This window comes from Bactrocera dorsalis, chromosome 6, assembly GCF_023373825.1.
Source record: "Bactrocera dorsalis isolate Fly_Bdor chromosome 6, ASM2337382v1, whole genome shotgun sequence".
In the NCBI taxonomy this organism is placed as follows: domain Eukaryota; kingdom Metazoa; phylum Arthropoda; class Insecta; order Diptera; family Tephritidae; genus Bactrocera; species Bactrocera dorsalis.
This window is the reverse complement of record NC_064308.1, coordinates 8,316,905-8,325,864: the sequence shown is the minus strand read 5'-3', so window position 1 is coordinate 8,325,864 and position 8,960 is coordinate 8,316,905. Positions and strand designations below refer to the sequence as shown.

At 39.5% G+C, this 8,960-nt stretch overlaps 1 long non-coding RNA gene across 1 annotated transcript; it reads right to left on the bottom strand.

The window, feature by feature from the left end:
* Positions 1–7,004: 7,004 nt before the first annotated feature.
* LOC125779208 (uncharacterized) lies at positions 7,005–8,393 on the bottom strand. The gene is made up of 3 exons (XR_007423175.1): positions 8,288–8,393; positions 8,091–8,225; positions 7,005–7,687 (listed from the first exon to the last, which is right to left on the bottom strand). It is a non-coding gene; the product is annotated as an uncharacterized LOC125779208 (long non-coding RNA).
* Between the last annotated feature and the right edge of the window lie 567 nt (positions 8,394–8,960).

The window sequence follows — 8,960 nt, the reverse complement described above, 5'->3', positions numbered from 1 at the left end:
CGAAAAGCTGCAATCACAACAGACAGCAGAGTACCTGATATTGATATCATCGGCCTCAACACCCGCGCCGTTAGTTCTGCTTTCTCCAGACTGGACAAGAAAGCAAAGCAAATGGGTCTGGCAGTGAACGAGGGCAAGACGAAATATCTCCTGTCTTCAAAGAAACAGTCGTCGCACTGGCGACTTGACTCTCACGACACTGTGGACATTTTTTTTTATAGTAGGGGGAAGCATCGAAAGCCGGAGTGCGGAACTTTAATCCGCTAAATTTAACCTACTCCCAACTCAAGGCTCTATCACGGAACCACCGATTAGGTATTACTTCGTGGGAGGGACAGAACATTTAAGTCTCCTCTATTGTGCAGACTGACGGACGCCTCTCAGTTTTGTTATGGATGCTGACGCTTTGCTGACAGCTTTCCAATCATCAGTCGATTGACACATAAGTGTCGTTAAATTATCTACCACCGAGTGTGGTTTTTAGTTTTTCCCTTGTATATGAAAATTGAGGGCAATAAAATAATACATGCTCAGAGTCTTCAATGTGCTCGGACAGTTCGGACTAATGACATTGTGGAATCTGAAAAGGTAGCTTCTAAAGCACCCATGGGTCAGATAAAAATCTAGGTCCCCATGTCGTCTGTCTATCCACGAGTGGATGTCCGGTATCATTCGGTGGGTCCAACGCCCTTTGGATGAGGATTTCCACCGCTCCTGCCACATTTTAACGCTCTTGTTCCTCTCCTCGATCTTTGTTTTAGGCGCCGCTAGATGATATAAGCGCTCGAGTTCATCACCCTGGATGTCAATGGGCGGTATGCTGGCTAATACTTCAGCAGCGTCGGTTGATGTAGTCCGGAAAGCTCTTATTACTCGAATTGCAGAGAGCCTATGCACTGAAATTATTTGTTAAGCATACTCTTTTATATCCATTGCCATATCCATACTGGTGCTGCGTACAGTATTACGGAACTCATTGCTTTCGCTATTAAGAATCGCCGGCTGGAACGCACACAGCCTGTATTGGTCATCATTCTCGATAAAGCATTGTAGTTTTTGTGTGCTTAACTGGAGGAATACTCCAGGTGTTCTTTAAATTTTAATTTGGAATCTAATATTACTCCCAGGTATTTCAGCTGCGGCTATGAAGTAATATCGCACTCCCCTATGGTGAGCTCTGTTTGTTCTTCTACCTTCCTGGTGCTTATGAGCAAAACTTCAGTTTTTTGCTCCGCCAGTTCCAGACTCACGTCTATTGGTTGCTGTCTTTTTAGCACCCCGTCATACACGAGGTTCCATAACAGTGGGCCTAACACTGACACTTAGGGTACTCCACTCGAGATAGAGTAGCTCTTGGTACCTTCGTCTGTATCAAAAAGCAGCCTTCTGTTTTCAAAATAGCTCAATAAAATGTTTTTGAGGTATTCAGGGGCACGTATTTCATCCAGGGCTTTGATTATGTGTGGCCATTTTGCCGAGTTGAATGCATTTTTGACATCCAGGGTAATCAGCGGGCAGTACTTTTTTGTGCCAACTTTCCATCTTTCCCCACTTACTGCACATTTAACAGTATCAACGACTTCTCGTAGTGCGTCAATAGTAGATCTCTTTTTTAGAAAGCCGTATTGTCTCTCTGATAATCCGCAGACTTTCTGGATTGCGAACTCCAAGCGGTTTCGTATTATATTTTCGTACACTTTACCCATTGTGTCGAGCATACACAGTGGTCGGTGCGATGGGAGTTCTTCAGGTGGTTTCTTTGGTTTTGGCAGCTGAACCAATCGCTGTATTTTCCACGCGTCGGGGAACACCTCTTCCTTTATGCACGCTTTGTACATTTTAGCGAATAGTTGAGGTTTTGAGCTTATAGCTTCCTTCAGGGCCCTGTTTGGTATCCCATCCAACCCAGGCGCTTTGGTGGTTTTGATTTTCTGTGCTATGGCCAATAGCTCTTCTTCCGTGACTAACGGGGGTGAAACTGCATATTCGCTTCGTCGCTTAGCATAGGAAATCCGGTCGTGTCTCGGGAACAATGTTTCGGCGACTTTTCCCATAAAATAGGCATCTTTAGGTTGCTGCTGCTTATTTACACAGGCCGCCGCTTATTGTGATGGGATGTTCTACGCATTGTTGCATCACATGCTGCGACCAGTTCCTTTCGCACTGTCGATACCAAGTGGACGGAGTTGCCACCTGATGCTTTTGATGCACCCTAGACTAGCTCAAACAGGTCTGAGTCGAACTCCTGGTGCTTCCAGCTTCGCTTTCGGAAAGTGTTTCTGCTAAGAAGTTCGGGCTCTCGGGAGTACGAGATTTGTGCTATAATCGCCATATGATCGCTGTTTGTGTATACATATGTTTGACACCGCCCACTTAATGTGCCTACTGAGCGAAACATTTGCAAACATAATGTCAATAATAGATCCTTTATTCTCTGTTTGGTACGTATTTTGTGTTCCGGTGTTCAATATTTTTGGGTGCGTTTGACTCAGGTATTCTTGGATTAGCCGCCCCCGAAGGTTTGTACATCCGCTGCCCCATGCAGTTGACCAAGCATTAAAATCACCCGCTATTATATTCGGTGTTTTGCCTCTGGTTTCTAATGAAAGTCTTAAAAGGCAATCTTCGAATTCGGTGATTGCTGCGCTGGGACGAGCATAGCAACTTACAAAATATATCCCATGTATATTCGCCCATGTGAAGCAGTTATGAACTTCTCTGGAGCAGGTCTTAAAAGGTTGACCTTTGCAGGACCATATTGCTGCTTTGCCAGACTTGTCTGCAATCCATGAGCTTTCCGGTCGCTGGGAGTATTGTTCAGTATGTCGACATCAATGGTCTCTTGTATGACTGTTCTGTTCTTGCAAATCCTGAGCCGCTGCACAATGGTTATGGTTTAGCTGTAGTATCCCCATTTACTTAGAGGCTTCATCATCTCGAAATACTTTGGGCAAGTCGTGCTCAGTACTGAGTGCTCCCCTTTGCAGAGCATGCAGCTCGGAACGTTTGTGCATACCTTTGCTAAATGTCCCGCTGTTCCACAACGTGTACAATGGGAAGATCTGTCTGTCGGGCTGCAGCAATTTCGCGCCATGTGAACCAGATGGAAACACTTATAGCATCTGGGAACAGGCGAATATTCTCGAAGGCGACAGATCGACCACCCTATTTTTATTTTCCCTATTTTAAGTGCGGCCTTGGCATCTTGAGCACGCATGCATACAAGTGCTATTTGCGTGCCACTACGCGTTTTTCGCAGCCTTTTTACATTCGATATCTCTCGATTTTCGATTCCGCACTCTATTTTTAGTGCTGCGCAGATTTCTTCGGGAGTTTTCATCGAGGCCTTTGCACGTAATCGTGACGCTGTGGGTCTTGGGCTGCATCTTAGCCATTTCGCCAAGCACCCCCTCCAGGGCGCTTTGGAAAGATATGGCTTTCATCCCAAACTTTACTACCTAAATTAAATAGAAAAATTTAAAAAACAAAAAGATGGTTGGCAATGCCAAAACCAAAAGAAAGAACAGCTAGATTATTGTATTTTCGGTGGTTGGCAATTTGCAAATCAAAAGAAAAACGAAAACACGAGGAGGAGAACAACTGATCGATCAAAACAAAAAACGACAGAACAAAAAATTATTAAGTGCGCGTTATTAGGAGGCTATATTTGCTAAAATTGCCCAAAAGGTAAGTGCAAATGAAATTTATATTATTAAAAAAAAAAAAACAAAGTGTACTTATCTTTCCCTCTAGATTTGGTATCCACACATGTGGTCACTATTTGGGGTGTTTTACTTGCACAACCACTATTTTTCACAACAAAAAACTGTAAGTATACACAAAGTTTTAGGATCGCAAAAACACGTCTGCCTCACACGGTATATTAAGCTATCAAGTGACAATAATAACTTTGAATTATAATTTCGTCTATCTTGGAACCAGCGTAAACACCACCAACAATGTAGGCCTGGAAATCCAACGCTGGATAACTCTGTGGTGCTAGTTTCGACACTTCTGTATTTTGCCTTTTCATCTCAATTTCTCGGAAAAACGCTCAACACAATATTCTGCTTCTTTTTCTCTTCTTTTCTTTTCTATTCTTTTCTTTTTTATCGTTAAATTAGTTCAGTTCGACAGTGTTACATTTCTTTTTTTATAGGTTCGCAGTGGTGTATTTAGTAACTCGTCACTTCTGGTAAAGAATGCTGGTTTTAATCTCTCCACAGATATGTTGTGTATTGCGTTGTTAATTTTAATTGCATAGAGTCTGTCTGAAATGCGTTCCACAACTTCGAACGGACCCGTGTAAGGAGGCTCTAGTGGTTTTTTCACATGATCGGAGCGGATGAACACATGACTACAATCGTGTAGATTATTTTTTGATGAAAAATCGTGTTGAATTGTGGTGTACCGGTGAACTTGGTTTTAGCTGCTGTATGTACTCACGAAACTTGGATATGAACTCCTACGGATTATATGATCCATCCCCGCTATCAAAGAATTCGCCGGGTAAACGAAGATTGGTGCCATACAGCATTTCTGCTGGGGATGCTCCAATGTCTTCTTTATGGGAACAGCGAAGTCCTAACATCACTGTTGGAAGGAGAAGTGACCATGGAGTTTGTCCATTGCACATGAGTGAAGCGGCAGGGTGCAATAGCGCCTTGTGAAATAAGGCCTTATTTCACTATTGAAAGTGAAAGTCTAATTCTAACTCACAAGTCTAATTCTAACTCACACATAATTCCTCCCACAAGTCTAATTCTAACTCACACATAATTATACTTAATACCTCTTAACTGCAAAAAAGAAAAAACTCGTAATAAACCGTAACCACCTAACTTAAGTATAATCCCAGCTAAAATTATTGACCCTGAAACCGGAGCTTCAACATGAGCCTTAGGAAGTCACAAATGAACTAAAAATATAGGTATTTTAGCTTTTTTAGTTATTTCAAAAAAGGCTTTATTACACTTCGAAAGAGAAATAAAGCCTTAAAGGCCTTATTGCACTTTCATTTTTTTTTTAATGAAACAATAATATTCTAATTCTTTTTGTATTTTATTGAATAGTTACACGCAAATTTCACGTTAACCAAAGTTAATAGAACATAAATAATTCAGAAAAAGAATTTCATATTAACAAAAATTAATAGAACATTAATAATTCAACAAAAAATTTTCGTATTAAGAAAAATTAATGGAATATTAATAATTCAAAAAGAGAACCCCAAATCAAAATAAACGAAAGAAAATTAGACAAAAATGTTTTTGGCTTCTTGAACAATGGTCCGACACACTGGACATAAAGTTGACACAGAATTCCTTTTTTTTCCGCGTCCAATTTTTCATAACAATCACTGCAAATATTAAAATGACTACATGGCAATAACAATACTCGTATATTTCTTTGTTTTTCATAACAAATAATACATGTCAAAGTATTTTCAATGGTGCAAGGCAGAAATTGGTTCATGTATGCTGATGTACGTATCTTGTGTGCGCCAACCATTTTTGTCAACGCTTAGAATATTGCGGACTCAAACAGGGAGCCCTGGGCCCTATTCCACAAAACAACTTATCAACTTTTCACTTTGTACTTTGCAAATTTTTCGTCAATTTGCAAAGCTTTCTGTTCCACAGAACTATCAAATTTGATAAACGATAAGTTGAAATTGATAAGTGTAATTTGCAAAGTCTTTGCAATTTTTATGTTCTCTGTGTAATTTCTGTTCCTCGTACGTTCTCTTGTGCAAAGTGCAAAGCTTATATTGAAAAGTGTAATTCGCAAAGACTTTGCATATAATTATGCTGTTCCGTTCCACAAAAACTGTAAACTCTATTTTTGCAAAGCAAAATTTGATAAGTGTGTCAAAAATTTGCAAGGTAAATGATCGCTTTGCAAATTCGTATTATCATAACTAGTCAAGCTTTCAAAATGTTAAGACATGAGTTTTTGTTCGACAATAGTAAAGACGCGGTTAAAGCTAGAAATTATAGAGACCGAATTAATTTTTCGGGACTACAAAATTTCAATTTTAAAGAGTGCTTCCGTTTAAATCCAATCCAGGTAGATTTTCTTTTAAATAATGTTGGACAAAAATTAGAGCACAATATACAGCGCAGTCATACTTTGTCGGCTGAAAATCAACTGCTACTGTGCCTGCATTGGCTCGGAAATGGTTGCCAGTACCATGGAGTTGCAGCTTTGCATGGTGTTGCAAAATCCACAGTTTGCAGAACCATCCATAGAGTTGTCGACATTATAATAGACGTTTTATTTCAAAAAACAGTGCGATGGCCCGATGATGTCAGTGGTATTGCCGAAAAGTTTTTTCTGATGGGTGGATTCCCTTCTGTGTGTGGTTGCGTTGATGGCACAATCATTAAAATTGATGCGCCTCCATTACACGAGGAAGGATATGTTGACCGGCATGGAAACCACTCATTAACTGTGATGATGATATGTGGGCTAGACTACACATTTTACAGTGTAAATGCAAGTTGGCCGGGCAGCGTTCATGACTCAAGGGTGCTACGGAATTCGGCTGTAAGTCGAAGATTTGACAATGGATGGAGACCATTTCCGGATGCTGTTGTTTTGGGTGATAGTGGTTATGGATTGAAAAACTGGTTGATACCACCATTACGCCGAAATCCCAATAATCCTGCTGAAGAAGTTTTCAATCGTTGCCACAAAAAAACACGCCGCATAATTGAAAATAGTTTTGGCATTCTTAAAGAAAGATTCCAGTGTCTAAATTATTTGCGACTGAGGCCTTAGTTTGCAGGAAAGACAGTCATAGTTTGTGCCATCTTACACAATATTGCCTGTAGCATCGGAAGGAGTAGTGAAAATATGCAACCCACTGAAAACACTGACAATGAAAGCGAGGAATTGGATGAAAATGCTGAAGAATAAAGTGATGCTCTTAATAATATAGATCAAGAGAGTGGAATGGAAAGGGTTACTTCCCTGCTACAATACTTTACCTAATGCCAACTATTACAGTATTGTTTTAAAATACATAAAAGTGGTGTTTTGGCCATGACTTTTTTCCACTGCAAAAGCGTTGTATCTTATTGGGTTTGAGATTAAGGTCTCAGGGAATAAATAAAAAAGGAAGTATTTTTGTATTTATTTACATCATTTTATTAATTTCAGAGCTTTTTTGTTTTTATCACAAATTATTTCAAAATAAAATGTTTAGAAATCAAATATACACAAATGAAAAATTGGCCTTCGGTAATCAAACCTCCTCAAATAACAGACGCGATACATTTTCTGTTTCTGCCGTTGCAATTCCCTGTGTGATAGCAGAGGGTGGAAGTAGGAGCTCCCTCTCCAGTTTTAGGCATTGAAGTTTCCGGTAGTAAACCTCAACCTCAAGGAGCTCCATCCGGCATTTTTTCTCTCTATCCAAAGTTTCACTTGGAAACTTGGTAGAGCGCTTCCTCTTTCTTGGGTTTAGAGGTGGATTGGCAATTGTTTCTTCTGAAATAGATATTCTGGAATCATTCTCAGCTGACGGTAGATTTTCTGAGTTGCCATAACTTTCTGGCAAATTCAAACCATCTACCACAGCTGAGTCTGATTCCAGAATATCGAGTATGGCCAAGTCAGCTTCATCCATTACCTTCTCCTTCCCACCTCCGGATCCAGTATTTCGGGCGTTATCCCTTTTACTCTGCAAATTAATAAAATTAAATTCGCAAAAATACAAAAAGTTTCTCGTCAAAAACCGGAAGCTCGATTTTGATTTTAAAGCCATGGTTTCTTGGGCAAATTTTCTTAGAACTCATCGTAGCTTACGATTTTGATAACCGCTTCGTCGAAAAAAAATAGATCCACTCTAGTACACATAGCAATTAGTAATATTTTGGTTAAACCGGTTGTTATCAGCAAGAGTTGTTGTACAGTGTACTCAACTGTTAACTCACAACAACAATGTCTATGATGACGTTTTGTTTTGTTGTTGTCAACAACATGCTTGTTAGTTATTAGCAATGCACAATAAAATAATTCCAACAACAACAAATGATGCAAATATAATTATTTGATATGTGTAGGCATAAAATTGTTGTACTTACCATTGTCCGGCTCTTCCAGAGCCCAAACAAACTGTCCCTTGCATAGGTCCATGTTTTTTGTGCTGACGCCAGTTGTAGGGATTGGGCTTTTTATAACACATCCTCCCATGCTGCCTGTTTATCTAATTTGTTAACCTTCACAAAGAAATGTATACTTAAATATGCTTGAAATTTACAATTATTTATTTAAAAAATACTTATTCTGTTGTTTTTAAAACTAGCAAATAAAATGCTTTTTTTTTCTTTTATCACATTTAAAACAGCAAGTTTTTTTTTAATTTGCATTTTGCAGCTCATTTTAACAACACATATAAAGCAATGCGAAGTGAAAAGTGATGAGACAGAAATGCAAAGTTGATAAAACGCTTTGTGGAACACTTTGCACACTCACTTTGCAAGAGAGTGCAAAGACTTTGCCAATAAAGCGCAAAGACTTTGCACTGAGCGGAAAGAGCGTAAAGTCTTTGCCAAAATATGCTCAATGCAAAGTGAGATTCGCAAAGAATATTGTGGAACAGAAACGCTTTTCACTTTGCAGTACAATATCAATTGATAAGTGCAAAGTGAAAAGTTGATAAGTTGTTTTGTGGAATAGGGCCCTGATCTGTTGTTATGGTCTTCGGGGAACCGAAACGTGAGATCCATGCCAATTAAAACCTTGTCGTTATCGTGTTGGCGAAATATCTTTTAACGGAACCAGTTCAGGCCAACGTGTGTATATGCCTATCATGGTTAAACAATATCCGTATCTCTCATGTTCTGGAAGAATGATAATATCAAGGTGGACATGGTCGAAACGTTGATCAGTTTGTTTGAACGGCTTAGGCGCTAGATGATTGTGCTTTTGTATTTTTGATCGTTGGTGACTGA